General features: G+C 33.2%; 2 protein-coding genes across 6 annotated transcripts in view; one reads left to right on the top strand and one right to left on the bottom strand.

The window, feature by feature from the left end:
* Positions 1 to 15,620, bottom strand: part of LOC122416908 (uncharacterized) — a 210,762-nt gene extending 195,142 nt beyond the window's left edge. For 3 of the 5 annotated variants that reach the window (XM_043430054.1, XM_043430057.1, XM_043430052.1), the window contains exon 1: positions 14,812 to 15,152. The gene's annotated coding sequence lies outside the window, so the exon portion shown is untranslated. The other 2 variants (XM_043430056.1, XM_043430055.1) reach the window with 2 other exon arrangements.
* The window catches only part of LOC122416909 (uncharacterized), a 51,578-nt gene continuing 47,146 nt past the window's right edge, over positions 15,159 to 19,590 (top strand). The window contains exon 1 of the mRNA XM_043430059.1: positions 15,159 to 15,513. The gene's annotated coding sequence lies outside the window, so the exon portion shown is untranslated. The remainder of the gene's footprint in view (positions 15,514 to 19,590) is intronic.

Genomic DNA, 19,590 nt, shown 5'->3' with positions numbered 1-19,590 from the left:
TAACTAGGCTAAGAATCTTAGTTGTTAGTCAGTTAGCATCGAACATTAAAGACATTAACATCGGAGAACTCTCCTCTCTCTAAATCCTAATTCATCTTAGAGAGCTCCGAATAATAGCTAACTCTTTGTTTAATAGTTTAATTTCTTAATTTGTAAAGTAAATAAGTGCATAAGTGTCTCAATAAACACATTAGAATATTTTGTAATAAACAAAATATCATCGAGTGTACTTATTTCATCAAGCCTTCGACACCGCTCAACAATTGGAAAATCCTTCCAATTCGCCGGCACAACCACAATAAAAGGTCACGTATACCTGAAAATATAGTATATGTTCTCGGGCCTCGCACAAGTCCCAAAGAAGACTCACTGGCAGAGGTACTCAACGTACACTCTGCTTCTCTAAATCGGCGACTGTGCGCCCCCAACTAATCCTCCCCCCTGGGACGTAACAAAAGTATCGAGTTGGAGTTCAGCTCTTTTGGCCTAAATCCCTTAAATACTCGTCCTTGATAACTCGTCCCTTCGCGACGGTCTTCGCGGACACAACAAAGCAGTCGCGTAAATGTAGTCTGTGATCTGTCGTGTGTAAAAAAGAATAAAATAAAAAAATACGCGGTGCATGTCGACGAAACTTTTTGAGATTTCATTAATTCGTTTGACTGAAAATAAGTTTATCATTTATATCATTTGTAAATAGGTTATATGATATCAATACATCGATACGCACATCCGAAACCACCCGAGACTTGTTTTCATACTGAATGTCATTTTGACAGGTGAGGTTATGATCCCCAAAGTGCTGTTGTGTGCGGACTCTAATTAATAAATGAAAATGGTTAGTGAAAAGTGGTTAATATTTATTTTGTTAAAACTTGTGGTATACTAAACTGGTATAAAAGCAGCCGCGTAAATGTAGACTGTGATCTGTGTGTGCAAATAAAAAATATAAAAAATGCGCGATGCATATGTCAACGAAACTTTTCAAGATTTCATTATTTCGTTCGATTGGAAATAAGTGTCAACTGAGATAATCTTTCAATTAAACCAGAATGCGCGGAATATTGTTCAGTGTAAATATATCGTCAGTTGCGTGATTATATATCATGTGTAATTATGTAGGTTATATATACGAGTTCCCTTTGATAGCTGTGTGGTAACGAACCGGCCGGGGTTTGACGTTACGAAGTGCGGGACAAATGTAACAAACGTTCGCATAGTTAATGAATAATATAAATAAGGCAAATCAGTATATCAAAAATAGGTCTGGAAGTTGTAAGAAAAAATGTTCGTCAACTTATAACGTCAAATTTTCTTTTTGCGATCTGAAATATTATGGTTGATAATTAATAAAACAAGAACACACGGAACTGTTAGTATATATAATGTGAGAAACTCCAATCGAATAAATGTTTTCTAATTTATTTTTTGTGTCATCATTATTTTTGAATATTTCCATATTTTGCGTCCTATTGAGTCTGGCTCTGCTATTTCCGATCCTTGTTTTGACTCCATCGGTTTGCAGCGGATCGATACATATTATTAATTCGTTGCCTGAGATGTGTCCTTTAATTTTCTACCATTTCTTCATGCTGATTGTGGTAACCTGATTCAAGTGGTTTCCGACTATGATCATTATTCGCTCATTTTGTATATCAGATTCTCAAAACAGTTTCTGGTGTTGATATAAGTGTAGTTATACTTTTTTCACCTGGCCTGTCGAGTAATAAATTTTGAAATTTGTTCCAAAAAGTCTTTGGATGCTTTTTTTGCTGATAATATGAAAAGTTAAATCTTCAGAATGCGGTAGGCAAACACAAATTTTGACAACAATACTTGTGTTGAATGAAATAACGTGTATGTTGAGTATTCCTATTCTGCAAACTGCAAATGTGGAATTATTGGTGAAAACATTCATTACGATAAGTCTACAGTTGCTCAGTTTTGGATGCGATTGAGTATAATGCCTGCCAACATCATGGGAACCCACAGAATTTCTGAATGTTATGTGCGCTATGTCATTTTAATGTAACATCATGACTTCTAACACCCTTTCACTATAATACTATATAGTTGGATCACTGAAATACAGTAAAAATCTGCAAACTATAAAATTTATATACTGTGCCATTCATTTTACTTTTTGACTCTCACCGTAACATAAATATGAAGTGAAAAATTCATTAGAAAAGTCTTCAGTTGCTCATTTATGGATGGATTTGAAATTGCTGTCTTCCAAACTAATTGCGCAGATACATTGAATCGCAGCAGATACCTGCGAACTTTGAAATTTCTGTGGATAAGTATATGTGCTAGTATCACCCCCTATCTTTGATTATAGTAATATGGAATGGAACTTTGTTCAGCAAGTTTTAAAGTGTTTCTTTTCAAATAGTATTGAAGTTTGTATTACTGCGGTATGGACCGAATACCTTCAAACTTTGATATTTTTGTGTCGCAGCATGTGTGCCAATCATTTTAATTTTTTACTCCAACCGTAACATGTAATTTCAAAAATTCATCACAAAAGTTTTCAGCTTTACTATTTAACTTTATTTTCCTTTTTCTAAATTCCATGCTAAATTTCTTAATTTCTAAATTTATTTCTAAATTATCCTGAAATGAAATTGTTTTCCTCCACAACCAATGCAGGTACCTTAAACGTCTTTGATTTCCGTTTCTCTGTAGAATTAAGTACGCTCAGTTTTTTTTGCTTCTTTGAGTTCTGACACAATAAATGTTTTCGGGTGCCTTTTTTCTGCAACTATCAAACTGTAGATAATTGGATCTCAGCGGCCACTTGCAAACTTTGGAAATATATTTCATCGGGGGCATGTTTTGGATGACACGAAAACGTCTAGATTCAGAATGCAAAAGCGACATTTAAAAATGGCCAATTCTGTTGGATTTGTTGTGTCTTGAAATTGATCTGTCTTTCCTCTTTTCCTTTCTCTTTTCTAACGTTATAAGCCAGAAATCACATCTCAGCCCGCAACACGCATTGCTACATGCTCTTGAGTTCCCAATGGACAAAACATATTAGGGTATAAGGAAAAAAATTGCCAAAGTTCAAGGACAGACCTGTGACGAAATATTTTCAGTACTATTTTGACGAAAAATAGGTCTTTTTTCGTGAAAACCAACGTTATAAGACGAAAATCATAAATAATCCATAGAAATTCAAACTAAAATCCTATAGTCAACTGAAAATAAATAAGGAACTTTTGAGAAAAAAGACGTGATATCAAACCATAAACTTCCCCTAGGAAAAAAAAGGTTGGGACAAGTACATTGATGGTCCTTCGTTTGCTGATAATTCCATCCATAACAAAAAAACTTAAAAAAAGTTTTTTTTCAAATTGTAAAAAAAATTATTTGATAAAAAAAAATACAGAACAATTCGAAAAAAATTTCACAAATCTTGAAAAAACATTATATTAAAACAAAAACAAATCTGTATCTATTTTTTAAAGTGTCAAATAAATCAAATAACAAGTAAAAAATAAAAAACCGAAAGATCGGTCTTGAAATCATTTTGGAAACCGATGCCTCATTCTTCTTATTAGATTCGAACAGCTAAACCTACTGAAAAAAATTCCATCTAATTTACGTGCGGCATTAAAATTTATTATATTAATTCGAGGCCAAGTATTTTCTAATGAATTGAAAAAAGTTACCACTTGAATTACGTGCAGCATTAAAATTTATGATATCAATCGGTGGACAAGTATTTTATTAGTAACTCCAAATTTTGACATTATTAAATTCTTCTAAGAAGCTTTTAAATCCAAAAAAATCACATGCAAGCTAGTCATTTCTTACTCTATGGTGGCAGAGACTTATAAGAAAATCAATTCTTCTCAGACTTTCAGGATCCTCTGGTATTATTCACAAAATTCGACGTCGATTGGATCGATACAAATTATGTTTAAATATGTGTTAAAAGTACTTGTCCGGCCCATCACTTTCCGTTTAAATTGTTCATCCCAATAATAATCAGTGCTTGTCTAGAACTGATGGATCACAAGTATCCTTGCAGAGGGAATTGAGAGAATTATCTTCAAGTGATTTTTACGTAATTGCACTAATTTAATAAAAAAAGCAAAGAAATTGTTCCGCAATATATAAGCGATATTATTGTCCATTGGTAATGAAAATAATTGTACACAATATATATGTTCAAGTTTAAAAAATAACTCTCCAGTTTGTATTCAATGACGGCAATTTTTGCTTCTCACTTATTCTTCCAGCAAACGAATTCCATTTGGAATAAGAACTAACCTATACTATTATTAAGAACATTAAACTAATAATGAATCGCATTTCAATAAATGTTTAACCGGATTCTGCCATACAATTCCATTTTTTCATGATTGATTTTTATTTAAATGAATAGGGATGGGCCGGACAAGTACTTTTAACACATATTTAAACATAATTTGTATCGATCCAATCGACGTCGAATTTTGTGAATAATACCAGAGGATCCTGAAAGTCTGAGAAGAATTGATTTTCTTATAAGTCTCTGCCACCATAGAGTAACATATGACTAGCTTTCATGTGATTTTTTTTGGATTTAAAAGCTTCTTAGAAGAATTTAATAATTTCAAAATTTGGAGTTACTAATAAAATACCTGTCCACCGATTGATATCATAAATTTTAATGCTGCACGTAATTCAAGTGGTAACTTTTTTCAATTCATTAGAAAATACTTGGCCTCGAATTAATCTAATTAATTTTAATGCCGCACGTAAATTAGATGGAATTTTTTTCAGTTGGTTTAGCTGTTCGAATCTAAAAAGAAGAATGAGGCATCGGTTTCCAAAATGATTTCAAGACCGATTTTTCGGTTTTTTATTTTTTACTTGTTATTTGATTTATTTGACACTTTAAAAAATAGATACAGATTAATTTTTGTTTTAATATAATGTTTTTTTAAGATTTGTGAAATTTTTTTCGAATCGTTTTATTCAGAGAAAGTATAGTCTCGGCGAGAGCCTCAGGCCAGCAGATGACAGGGCTGTCAATGTACTTGTCCCGAGACTCTACCGAGTCTCTTGATCCTGCACGTAACTTAGATTGAATTTTTTTTTCATTATTCAACTGTTATAATAAGATAAAAACACTTTCCAACTATGGACTCAACATTACAATTATGAACCCATTTATTATGTAATAGAAAATAAATCTTTTTTCTAAAAGTTTCAACTTTACAAAAAAATTTTATATAACAAATTATGTTTTGTATCATTCAAAAAATACTTGTAATTTTTTTCAAAATTTTTGAATTTTTCAAATCATCGTGAAAAATGAAAAATACTAAAATAGCTAGAAAATGTTTGAAAAAATCACACGTATTCTTTAGATGATTCTCAACACTTTTTGTTATGTGTCATTTCTTTGTTAAGTTGAGACTTTCGAGAAAAATTGTCATGCAAATTTACATCAAGAGACTTGGTAGAGTCTCGGGACAAGTACATTGACAGCCCTGTCATCTGCTGGCCTGAGGCTCTCGCCGAGACTATACTTTCTCTGAATAAAACGATTCGCGGTGGTGGGGGTAAAACTGGCATGTCATTTTCTAAAATTGCAGAGCTTAGGAGATGTTTTATAAAGCAAAAATTGGTTTGGAGACTAATTTTCAAAATCCCTTTCGAATTAGCACGAAACCAACACGATCCAGTAGCGTAAAAGCTGAGAAAAAACTTTGCACAGGCTCAAGATTATGCAAAAGTTACTAACACATTTATGGATTTACCGTATCTGTACAGAACACCATCAAAAAGGCCTCTTGATGCCAGCTATAACCCATTTCTATGAAAGCTCGGGCCCTGGGATCCCAGCGCCAGAAATAATGAGTTGTGATTGGTCAGGACACTCCATGTACCGTTCCAGCGGAATAAAGGTTTTAAATATATACCTATATATACACAATGGCATCAGTCAGCCGTCAGTTTTTGATGTTATAACAAACGGATTTTCGACATTACAAAGTGCGGGGTGAAAAAAAATATTTTTCATCTAATAAAGTGTTCAATATCTATTTATTTTATTAAAAATAGTGGTATGTGGTGTCACACAGTATTACGAAAACCAGACATACAGTGACTTTCGCGTGATATATTGTTCAACCATGGCATCTGTCAGTTTTCGATGGCATGAGCAATAGCAACAGCGATCTAAATGATAAAATTTCGGAGAAACAGTGCGAGCTGTATGAATTGGATTCAAAATTCTCATATGACTATAAAAAAAAAAATGTTATGTAAGTTTTGTGAAAACCATGTGGGTTAGTTTACCCTCATCGCAATCGGTTCGCGAGTATTTGTTATATAAGACATATATTAGTATTGGGAAATTTCTCCTTGTACAAATTCTTTGATTTTACGTTTATTTATGACATAATTTTGTTGTGGTTCTTTAAAAATTTCCAGCGGGAGTTATGTGAGAAAAAAAAAAACTTTCGCTCATTATAACCTCTCAAACGTTCATTCCAAACAGAAATTTTATGTTGTGTAATTACATTATAGAAAAAATATGCGTGGTTGTATGTAAATGAATGCAAATAAATTTTGAAAAACTTTGGTTTAGTAAAAGTGTCTACTTCAATGTATTGTTGTTATATTTTCTTTCATTTCGTTTGGCTGTGTTCACCGGGCCCTTTTTCCCACCTCCTTAGGTTACAGTGTATCCATACCAATTTCTATTCATTCTCTAGACAATTCGAGTGACATTCATATTTCTATTTCCTCATATTGATTCCAATAAATTGAAAAATTCATAACAAAAAGTTTTCATGATTACTTGTTTATAAACTCGAGTTGTAAAAAATCTATGGGCCATGTAAATACATAGATATTCCCTCGAATTGTTGCATGATGAATTTGGAAATTTATTTCAATAAGTCATTGGTTGCTTATTTTTCGTGATATCAAAATTTGTATCCTCGAAATGCAATGAACACCTTTTAAGTTTGACAACATGATGAAACGACATGTATATTTGAGTATTTCCAGACCATGTTTGCGATTGGCATTATATGGATTGAAAAATTCATGCGTGTGAGTCTACGCCTGATCATTTTTGGATGTGATCAAATATTTTGTCTGTGTATAGCCATGGAGACATACTAAATTACACTATTTGATTTACTTCAACATGTAGCATATCTGTCACTTTATTATTTGAATATGCCATAATAAGTTTCAAAAATGTGGTTCGGGTAATTTTGAAGTTTTTTGCCCCATAGCACCAAAGTTTGTATTACTGGTACGCAGCGAGTACCTATGAACTTTGATATTTCTGCGAAGCGGTAGGTGTGCCAATCTGTTCACTTTTTGGTTACAACTAAAATATATGAATGAAGATACATGAAACAATGATGAGTTCTGTTCACTTTCAAGTGCACTGTTTTTTATCCTTTTCGTTTTGGCATAATAAATTTTATGAATCGGTGGTAATTTTTTCTGTCTGTATCAAAATTTAGATGAATAAATATCAGCGGATACTTGCAAACTTGGAAAATTCTGTGTATTGACATGCATGCTAGGTATTAGTACTTCCTTTTTTGGATTATGGAATATGGATATCTACAAATAATAAAAATTATACATGAATTAGCGGATTTGGATATGGATTATAAATAGTAATCAATAATAAAAAATAATGATTAATGTTACAAAAATTCAGTAATGGCCTGTTTATGAATGGCATAAGAAGTTATGTTTTCAAAATGCAATGCTCATATTAAAAAGTAAGCAATTCTGTTGGTCTTGAGGCACTTCATACTTTTTCTTTTGTCCGGTTGAACCTTGGTGGCTACATGCAGAGTTTGAAAATTTTGTGCATCGACGTGGGTGCGTCAACTTTCTATCTCTGGGTATGATAATACGAATGGAAAATATTGCTTCAAAAAATCCGTGGAAGCACGTTTTTTAATGAAATAAAAATTGCTAGCATTAGAATTCAATAAACATATGTGAAAATTGCTAATTCTGGTGGACTTGGTGAACATTATATATATTTTTTTTCTTTCTCCTTCTATCAAATTTTAAGGAAAATCAATCAAAAAATTCGTTTTATTAAAAAATCTTCATATTTTCGTTATTCACAATGATTTCATCAAAAAAATTGAAAACAAAATTTATAAATGACGAGGGAAAATTCCACAATGATACAAAATATTGAAAAACCTTACGGAATATGATTTTAATCCCACAAAATTATGGACACGTCCGAAATGGTTGAAAAATTGAGGGTATTACTTCAAACATTCGAAAAATATCAAACTGTTATAAATTGTACAAAACATAGAGAAAATCATTGGAGAAATTATTTTTAAATATCACAATAGAAACATTGGAGAACTTTAGAAAATCTTATTTAAGGATATTTGTTGTCATTTAGAACTACCACAGAAAAAAGATTTAATATCAAGCCGTAAAAATCCTCTCTCGGAGAAAAAAAATTTGGACGATTACATTGATGATCGCCCGTTTTCGCATTATACCACAAAACTTATACCACAAAACTTCTTAAATCACACAACGAAAATGATTTCGAACCGTAAGAAAATATCAAATATATTACAATCCTACAACATTAGTGTACAATATTCTTCACTAGGATACTGACTGTGCGGTATCAGTCTTTTTTTCGATGAATCAGATGTTACAAGCCAAAATCATATCTCGGCCCCCAACCCGCTTTCCACCGTGCTTTTTGGTTCCTAATTGACAAAACATATTCGAGTATAAGGGAAAAAATCGCCAAAGTCCAAGGACAGACCTGTGACGAAATATTTCCAGCACACTTTTTACGAAAAATAGGTCTTTTTTCGTGGTAACCAACGTTATAAGCAGTAAATCGTAAATAATTCATAGAAATTTGAATTAAAATTATATAGTCATCAAAACATAATTAAGGAACTTTCGAGAAAAAAGACGTGATATCAAACCATAAACTTCCCCTAGGGCAAACAAGGTTGGGACAAGTACATTGATGGTGTCGTGTTTGCTGATAATTCTATCCATAAAAAAAAAAACTTGGAAACCGATGCCTCATTCTTCTTATTTGATTCGAAGGGCTAAATCAATTTAAAAAAAATTCCATCTAATTTACGTGCAGCATTAAAATTCATTATATCAATTCCAGGCCAAGTATTTTCTAATAAATTGAAAAAAGTTACGATTTGAGTTACGTGCAGCACTAAAATTTATGATATCAATCGAAGGACAAGTAATTTATGAGAAACTCCAAATTTCAACATTATGGAATTGTTCTAAAAAGCTTTTAAATCCAAAAAAATCACATGCAAACTAGTCATTTGTTACTCTATGGTGGCAGAGACTTATAAGAAAATCGATTTTTCTCAGACTTTCAGGATCCTTTGGTATTATTCACAAAATTCAACGTCGATTGGATCGATACAAATTATGTTTAAATATGTGTTAAAAGTACTTTTCCGGCCCATGACTTTCCGTTTAAATTGTTTATCCAAATAAAAATCAGGGCTTGTCTAGAACTGATGGATCACAAGTATTCATGCAGAGGGAATTGAGAGAATTATCTTCAAGTAATTTTTATCTTATTGCACTAATTTGATAAAAAACGGAACCAAATTGTTCCGCAATATACAAGGGATATTATTGTCCATCGATAAATGAAAAAAATTGTACATAATATATATGTTCAATAGGGTGTGTCGAAAAAAATCGATATTTTTTTTTTTCGGGCTCCACAAGCATTTTTTTTCTTATTATGCCAAACGATGAAGCTAGCCGAAAGGACAGCTCAAAATAAAATTATTTCGGCCGGCCCACGGCATACTTCAATTTTCCATAAGAATAACATGTGAAAAAAAACTTCGGTGAACATTGTTCCATATCATCTGTAAAAAAAATTGCACAGATATTCTACTGACGTATTTTTATAGAGAATTGAATTCCCTACAAAAAAAGTCCTTAGAGTCATTGGCCTAGATCCAACCGTTTAAAGGCTACAGCAGTTTGAAGTTTCTGACGTCACCTAGCCAGATTTTGCATGTATCATTTCCTATTTTCGAGGTCGCTCCCTTTAACGGTGCTTTTTAGATTGGGCTAAAGCCTATGTTTTTTTATATTAAAAAAAAATTAAAACTGAAGCAGTTCGGCATTAAGCCAACGTGTGTGCTTACAGCGCTCAAACGGTTCGGTATTACGCCAACATGTAATTATAATAAGTTAATCAATTCAATAGTAAGCACGGGAAATAAATTGAACTGTTCTCTCTCTCTCTCTCTCTCTCTCTCTCTCTCTCTCTCTCTCTCTCTCTCTTTTCCTATGTATATTGTATCTATGCATTTGGTTTGGTTAATTGAATTTCATAATTTATTCAAACAAATAGTGGAAAGACAAACAATTTATGTCGTTCGTTCAAACAAATGAGAACAGTATGCTCCCGATATTTTTGCCTAGATAACGATCCTAGAAGCTATTTTTGAAAAACTATACTTAAAAATAGTTTTCAGTCCAATTTAAACAGTACCATTAAAAGGAGCGTCCTCGAAAATAGGGAATGATACATGCGAAATCTGGCTAGGTGATGTTAGAAACTTTAAACTGCTGTAATCGTTGAACGATTGGTTCTAGGCCAATGACTCTAAGGACTTTTTTTGTAGGGAATTCAATTTTCTACAAAAATACGTCAGTAGAATATCTGTGCAATTTTTTTTACAGATGATATGGAACAATGTTCACCGAATTTTTCTTTCACATGTTATTCTTATGGAAAATTGAAGTATGCGGTGGGCCGGCCGAAATAATTTTATTTTGAGCTGTACTTTTGGCTAGCTTCATCGTTTGGCATAACAAGAAGAAAAATGCTTGTGGAGCCCGAAAAAAAAATATCGATTTCTTTCGACACACCCTCAAGCTTCCAAAATAACTCTTCAGTTTATATTCAATGACGACAATTTTTACTTCCCACTTATTCTTCCAGCAAACAAATTCCATTCGGAATAAGATCTAACCTATACTATTACTAGGAACATTAAACTAATAATAAATCGCATTTCAACAAATATTTAACCAGATTCTGCCGTACAATTTCGTTTTTTTATGATTGATTTTTTATTGAATGAATAGTGATGGGCCGGACAAGTACTTTTAACATATATTTAAACATAATTTGTATCGATTCAATCGACGTCGAATTTTGTGAATAATACCAGAGGATCCTGAAAGTCTGAGAAGAATTGATTTTCTTATAAGTCTTTGCCACCATAGAGTAACAAATGACTAGTTTGCATGTGATTTTTTTGGATTTAAAAGCTTTTTAGAACAATTCCATAATGTTGAAATTTGGAGTTACTAATAAAATACTTGTCCACCGATTGATATCATAAATTCCAGTGTTGCACGTAATTCAAGTGGTAACTTTCTTCAATTCATTAGAAAATACTTGGCTTCGAATTGATATAATAAATTTTAATGCTGCACGTAAATTAGATGGAATTTTTTTCAATTGATTTAGCCCTTCGAATCAAATAAGAAGAATGAGGCATCGGTTTCCAAGTTTTTTTTGTGGATGGAATTATCAGCAAACACGACACCATCAATGTACTTGTCCCAACCTTTTTTCCCTAGGGGAAGTTTATGGTTTCATACTGTTTTGCAGAAAACCGCCTGCTTGGAAAAACTGAGGGAGAAAAAAGAGTTCATAACCAGTGTTTTGGAAATATCAGACATTAAGGACACCTTTACTGGCAATAACATGGTTTTTTAAGTGCAGCAACAATAACGAATATCGATTTGAAGGAAAAAAATGTTTAAAATTCATAACTTTAAATTCAAAACGGAAAAATAATAAAGATTTCGATTTAATTTTACACATTAAATGCCAGGTTCTGAAAGAGCACCCTCAAAAATCCCCTAAATCAAATTTTGGACAATTTTTCGTTTGTTCCTCGGTTAAAACTGCGTACTTGAAATTGTGTGTCCACAATTATCGTTTTGCGCATTAATGGGTTAGCATGGTGATGCTATACAACATTTCGAGGGTAGGAGTTTTGGAAATTTTTTCCATGTAGCATGGGTAAAGTAATTTCTGAACATTTCCAGATTTTCCAAACGTATTGAGACCCACAGTCAAATCGTGACTACAAACGCAGAAAAACTCCATGTATTTTAAATGGAAAACTTTAACCCCCGTGGTCGAGGATGAAGCATTGTTTTAAAAATCTGAAAAAATTACAGCATTACTTTTTTATTTGTTTCGAACTAATTTAGGGGATGGAAAGGGTAAAATAAATTTTGACCCTAAATAACGACCACCCTAATATATACCGTAATATTAAGTATATTTCGATAACTTCGTGTCCCAAGCATGTGCAATATCTGTGGTATTTCAAAGTTTGCTGATATGGTTATTATCATATAACATAAGTTTCTTATTTTTCGTGTCAATAAACAGTTTGTATCGTGAATATTAGAGCATTCTTCTTTCTACTACTAATTCTCGCCGTGAATACACATCGAATCCAAGGTCACGAAATGTAGACACGTTTCTGATAAGATGGATCCATTATGACACTCGCAAAAACTTTGATGACAATAGTAAGAGCAAGTTCAAAACTGCATTCATGTCTCGAAAATATATTTGTATTCAAAGCTAATCATTGGTTTCTGAATACTGCAGACTTTCGGCTTTCATGAATGATATAAATGGATTCCTTTATAATACATGGCAGGATAAGCAACAAGTTGAACAACAGGTCCGCCTTCCAGATATAAGCTTTAGGTTTTTACTACGTGCGTGCGGTTGCGCAATTGCTTGACGGTGTTTGTGCGCACTCGTTGATATGAGTAAATGAGTCGGAGTGTTTTTGTTTGTGTGTCGCGTAATGACGTGGTCGATAACACAAATTGTATGCAGAGTGTGAGATGGTTTATTCTGGTGTCCAACGCAAATTTTTTTTCCATACTGCAGTTTCTTCCTTCAGGATACAATTAAACGCGTTTTTTTCTAATTCTGAACTTCCATAACCTGAATTCAGTTTACGTAAAAAAAGTTATTCTAGAATGTGTAAACTGTGTGTTGTCGACAAATTCATTGTAAAATAACTATTTTCAGTATACAGAAAATCTTTTATGTTAATATAATTCTAATGATTATCGAAATGCAGTAAACAGAAACTAAAAAATCACCTATAGCTTCTAAGGTGCTCGAGAAGTTCCGAGAAACAACTAGATTTTGTTGAATACGAAGCCAAAACTTTCTTTAATCGTTCGTGGTAACGTAGTCGATAGTTTTCTCCACCGTTAACGAGTTATTCCTTTGAGCAGTTATCTTTTCCGTGCGGCGTTGTGAAGATAGAAAAGTATAGAAACGGAGTAGGTGATTCGTATAGTTTCGGCATTCTAGAGACTCTTTTAAGCTCAACGATATCAAAAATAACAGCGGGAAATACATATTCAATATGGCAAGAAGGAATGCTGTTACGTTATATGCACGAGAGAAGGCTGCAGATTTAATGTAGATCGGAAGAAACACGGGTTACTGTATACACGGCCCACTGCAAAATACATGGAGAATAATGGGAAGAAAACTCCGTATTGGTTATTAAAAAAAAAAAAAAAAATTATTAATGTGTCACATCAATATGCACTTCACTGAGTAATATACACTAACGTAACTATTAGGATGATTAAAATGATACAGTGCGGTTTTCAAGATCATAAAAAAATATGGAAACGTGAAATAACTAGCACTCCTTGGAAAGCAAGTGCATTTGTATGGAATATCGCCAAAAATGTTCTAGAGCAAAATATTTGAAGAAGCTGGACATAAAAGAAACACTGGTGCATATAAACGTGCAAACCAAAACAGAAAGAAGGCGAAGGGAAACAAAAAACGAACCTAGCGTAGCATATTATTGACTAATGATTTTAAGCACGGTAGTATGAACGACTAGCAATGATCTTTTATTCATTCACTTTTTCATATACTTTACCACCGGTGTGCATATATACATAATTATAAAGATTCCCTAGCCACACATACACGCACGCACGCGGCCACACACTCACACACCTGCGCACGAAAATGTGAGCCTTATCATGCTGCGTTATTTTTGTAGCGACAAACTCACTTGAACGTAACTGATTGAGGATGACCACCTCGCTTTATCTGTTGTAAATGACGCGAAGCACGTATAAATTTAGTCTTCCTATCAACAGTTATTTTTTAAATCACAAAACACCTAAGCCTTAGACCAAAGCATGTGAGCACTGCCTAAAAAGTGAAACCCTACGTTTGATGCAATGTCACGGTTCCGACTACTTCCTATGCGTTTCTTTTATCTCATATTAACCGCTCAGCACACACTGGATCCCTCACTGATTTCAACTCACGATCCCGAAACACTGACTTTTCACGATTTCATAGCCAGATATAATTTCATCTGAATGATTGCTTATAAAAATCCAAGCCTATGGAATATATACAATTTTTGGTACAATATTTTGTACCGGCTATTAACAAAACTTCCCATCGAGCTTGCGGTAATTTTCTTCTTTTTTTGCTGTTGTATCTATATATTTCGTATTCATCACATTTTCACACAATCTCTCTGAAACGCATTCACTTTTTAATATCTGCTGCTGTTTCTTTCCTGCCTGCACAGTCCTTTGCAATTGTAGTGGTAATCGACACTGCGCAAAAAGCGGCGATAATGAAAAAATTCACCGAGAGGCCGTAAATGCAAAACATTGTAGAAATGTTCAAAATCAACGATAAATTCATGTGATACTTGTAAGAAGGTAAGATACCACCTGTGGGCGCAGAAGCAACAATTGTCCGCCGTAGTGCGGAGGGTAGATCGACTACATGACTCGTCCGGGTGTGGCTAGGCTGCAACTGCTGTTTCGTGCACACCACCCCTTTCCTTCTCACCCTCTCATATCCTCTTCGGTTCAAAACCTTAATATCGTACTTGCTTTCTCCCCGTTTATCTCTTTCACTCATTCGGCCCCACAGCGAGTTTACTCTTTACCACCCAGCAGGTTAAAGCGCCTGCGTTCACCTCTGCGTCGGGCTACTTCGCACTCTCTCGGTCTGACTCCCACTGCTTTGCATCGCTAGAATCTATTCATTGACCATTCGAAAATAATACTTCGCAGTCGGGTTTCCTCATCGACATTGTGACAACTGAATTTAATATAACCGACTTAATAGAAAATTTGGGATTTTAACCATCGGTGGTTCATCTTTGTAGGATTGAGCGCGGTTCAGTTATAGTCAAGATGGATTCTGTAACAACGCTATCTTTGTTACAACCAGTAAAATGCACATTCTCAGAGAGTTATGGTAGCACATTGAAATGTACTCTCTACTTCTATATTGCAATTTCAACCAGTCTTTCTTTTATGTGACTTGATATTATGTGATAACCCACGTATCTAAGTGCTAGTTGACAAGTTAATTCAATGAAAGCGATGCCAGAAGTCAGAGGAGTGATTTATTTTTTCGAACAGGTTAGAAAAACCTTTAATGAAACGTTATTTCTCATCGTTGGTACCTACGTCATGGGTGCACGGTGCATTGATTTTACGAACCCGGGCTAGCAGTAGACTAACACCTGTTACCGTCTGCCCATGCCAGCAAGCGACTACCATATACCACGCAACGGTGCTACGCCATGTCTTCAATGCTCTCCTCAAACGATATCCGCGCCACCTCCCCCTCTTATACTCACGCTCCCCGCATTACCCCTTTTTCCCGGCGCACCACAAGTTTGACGCCATTTTCTTTCATCCCTTCCTGTTCTCTATCCTTTATCGCCCTTCGACAAACCACTATTCCGAAGTCATATGACTATATACAACATTCTCTGCAACGTTCGATCTTTGTTTGACTCATCTTTTCCAGACTTACTTTCTCGCTTCTCAATCGATAACAACGCCGTCGGACGCAGTAAAATGCGTCGTGCGCGTTGGCCACCCTATTCGACCACCGCTGTACGTCCATCGGCTGTTTACAGATAGAGGCGAAATATTCGTGATTTAACACGGGGTTTTATTACTTGTGATCTTATTGCTATCCTATTACAATACACTTGTTTCAATTCAGATTTTAAATAAACTATGTCAATACCTTGCGTGCACCTGAGTGATGCATAATATGATAATATTTTATCAAATACCTTTCGAAGAATCAGTTGTGTAGTACAAATTCTATTAGAGGTTAATAAAATTCCGATATGCAAGCGGTTATTACAGCAAAATCGAGAAATTAAATTTGCTATGTTTGGGTGAAAACTATATTTCCTTTAAAATTTGGCTCTAGTCAACGTAGTTTTGAGAAATATTTTTGAAGTCAGTAGTCACCTTATTTAGCAATGTCTTGATGGAAATTTCTTACCTTTATGAATTCGAAAAAAATATGAAGAGTCTCAGGACAAGTACATTGACATCTTAGTCGTCTGCTCGCCCGAAACTCACCAAGACTACATTTGCTCTGAATAAAACAACTAGAGAAAAAAAAGGTCAGAACAAGTACGTTGATGGTCCCTTGTTTCTGAAAGGAATACAAAAAAAATTCAAAATCAAGAAAAAAGTTTATATAAATAAAAAACCAAAAATAAAAAACAATCGGAAAGAATTCTATTAAAATATAAAAAAAAGTAAAATAAAAAATTTTGAAAAATCAATTGAAAAGAATTTCCATCTAGATACGTCCAGCATTAAAACTTATGATATCAATTCGAGGCCAAGTATTTAATGATACTTCAGAATATTTATTCCTACGGGTACCATCAGGAACTTGAGAAAGTTCTTATGAATCAAAAAAATTACCATTTGAGTTACGTGCAACACAAAAATTCATGATATTAATCGGAGAACAAGCGTTTTATTAGTAATTTCGAGTTTTAACATTATGAAATTGTTTCAAGAGGCGTTTAAATCCAAAAAAAAAACACATCAAAGGTATAGTAATTTGTTACTCTATGGTCTCAGATTTTTAGGATCCCCTGGTATTATTCACGAGATTCGACGTCGATTTTAGATCGGCACAAATTATGTTTAAGTATGTGTTAAAAGTACTTGTCCGGCCCATCACTATTCATCTAAATAAAATTCGAAAACCGCCAAAATTCCCTTAGGAAAAAAAAGGTTTGGACAATCACGAAAAAAGTACTTTTAACCGGACAAGTACTTTTAACTCATATTTAAACATAATTTGCATCGATCCAATCGACGTCGAATATTGTGAATAATACCAGAAGTTCCTGAAAGTCTGAAAAGGATCGATTTTCTTATGTCTCTGCCACCATAGAGTAAGAAATAATTAGCTTTCATGTGATTTTTTTGGATTTAAAAGCTTCTTAGAACATTTCCATAATGTTGAAATTTGAAGTTACTCATAAATCACTTGTCCTCCGATTGATATCATAAATTTTAGTGCTCTACGTAACTCAAGTGGTAACTTTTTTCAATTTATTAGAAATACTTGTCCTCGAATTGATATCATTAATTTTATTGCTGTGAGTAACTTAGATGGAATTTTTTTTAAATTGATTTAGTTGTAAGAATAAGATAAGAAAAATGGGGCATCGTTTTTCAAAATTTTTCAGGCGTGATATTTCGGTTTTTTATTTCTCATGTTTTATTTGAATTTTTTTCACTTTACAAAATAATTACAGATTTGTATTTTTATAATGTAATGTTTTTTTCAAAATTTGTGAAGTTTTTTCCAATTGTTCTGTTGAGATTATTTACAGTAGGCTTCATTTCTTTTTTCAGGAAATTTTTATCACATTTTTCGTGATATGATCAGGAAATACGGAAACATCAATGTACTTGTCCAAACCTTTTTTTCCCTAAGGGAATTTTGGCGGTTTTATATCACGACTTTTTTCTCTAAAGTTCCTCAATCTTTTTTCGTTCGCTATTGGATTTTGATTATAATTTTCCAATTACCAATAAATACTTGGCCTCAAAGCGATATCATAAATTTTAGTGCTGCATGTAACGTAGATGGAAACTATTCCAATTCATTTTTTTAGTCATTATTTCTCTGTCATAATGAAATTAGGAGGATGGGGCATCAGTTTTTAAAATGTTTACAAGTAAGGTCTTCGGGTGCTATAGAATGGTCATATATTTGATATTTTTTCACCGTTTCAAATAATTTTCATTGCGAAGTTTGAGAACTTTGATTTACATTTTTTGAGGTTTAATGCGAAAATGGGCGATCATCAATGTACTCGTCCGAATTTTTTTTTATCGAGAAGGGATTTTTATAGTTTCATATCAAATTTTTTTTCTGCGGTATTTTTAATTGATATGCAATAATTTATGATAAGGTTTCTTAAAGTTTTTGAAAGTTTTGATGTGATGTTCAATAATAATTTCTCCAATGATTTTTGTCAAGTTTTGTGCATTTTATAACGATTTTGATATTCTCTGTATATCTAAAGTGAACCTCTTAATTTTTCAACAATTTCGAAGGTTTTCACCATTTTGTGAAATTAAAATGATTCTCCATCAGGTTTCGAATTTTTGTCCATCATCGTTGAATTTGTTCCTCTTATTGATAAACTTTGTTTTTAATTTTTTTGTCGAAATAATTATTGATAGAAAAGAACATCAAGACTTTTCAGTAAAACAAATTTTTTTAATTGTTTTTTTTCAAAATTTGTCAAAAAGAGAGAGTGAGTGAGAGAGTGAAAAGAGAGAAAACACATATAATGCTCACCAAATCCAACAAAATTGACAGTTTTTAGATATATATATTGCATTCTGAATCTAGACATTTTTATTTAATTTAAAAATGTGCTTCCAATGTCTTTTCGAAGCGTTTTTCTCTATTCATATTACCATACTCAGAAATGCAAAGTGGATGCACATATGTCGATGCACAAAATTTTCAAAGTTTGCCTGTATAGCCACCAAGGTTCAACCGGAGAAAGAAAAAGTATAAAACGTGTCAAGACCAACATAATTGCATATTTTTCAATATATGCATTGCATTCTGAAACCATAAATTCTTATACTACTTATAAATGAGCCATCGATGACATTTTGTAGCATTTTGAATTATTTTTATTATTTTTTCCAATATATATCCATATCCATGATCAGAAATAGGAAATGATTATACCTGACGCACATGTCAATACGCAGGATTTTCAAGGTTTGAAAGTATCCGCTGTGATTTATTCATTTTTATTTTCCTACTGCAGATTCATTAAATTAATTATGCCAAAACTAAAAGTAAAAAAGACAGCGTGCTTAAAAGCAAACAAAACTCCAAATTGTTTGATCTATATAGGTGCATTGGCTTTCGAAGACAGCAATTTCAGACTTATCCAGAAGTAAGCAGCTGAAGACTTTAGTAATGAATTTCTCTGTTCATACACTACAATCGAAACTAAAAAATGAAATGATCGGCATACCTGCCGCTTTAAAGAAATATCACAGTTTACAGGTACTCGCTGCATACCAGTAATACAAACTTTGGTCCTATAGGAAAAAACATTTCAGAATTTCTTGAATTACATTTTTGAAATGTCACATTCAAGAAAAAAAGTAAAAGACATGGTGCATGTT

The sequence above is a fragment of the Venturia canescens genome, chromosome 10 (assembly GCF_019457755.1).
Source record: "Venturia canescens isolate UGA chromosome 10, ASM1945775v1, whole genome shotgun sequence".
NCBI lineage: Eukaryota > Metazoa > Arthropoda > Insecta > Hymenoptera > Ichneumonidae > Venturia > Venturia canescens.
This window is presented reverse-complemented; position numbering and strand designations above follow the sequence as displayed.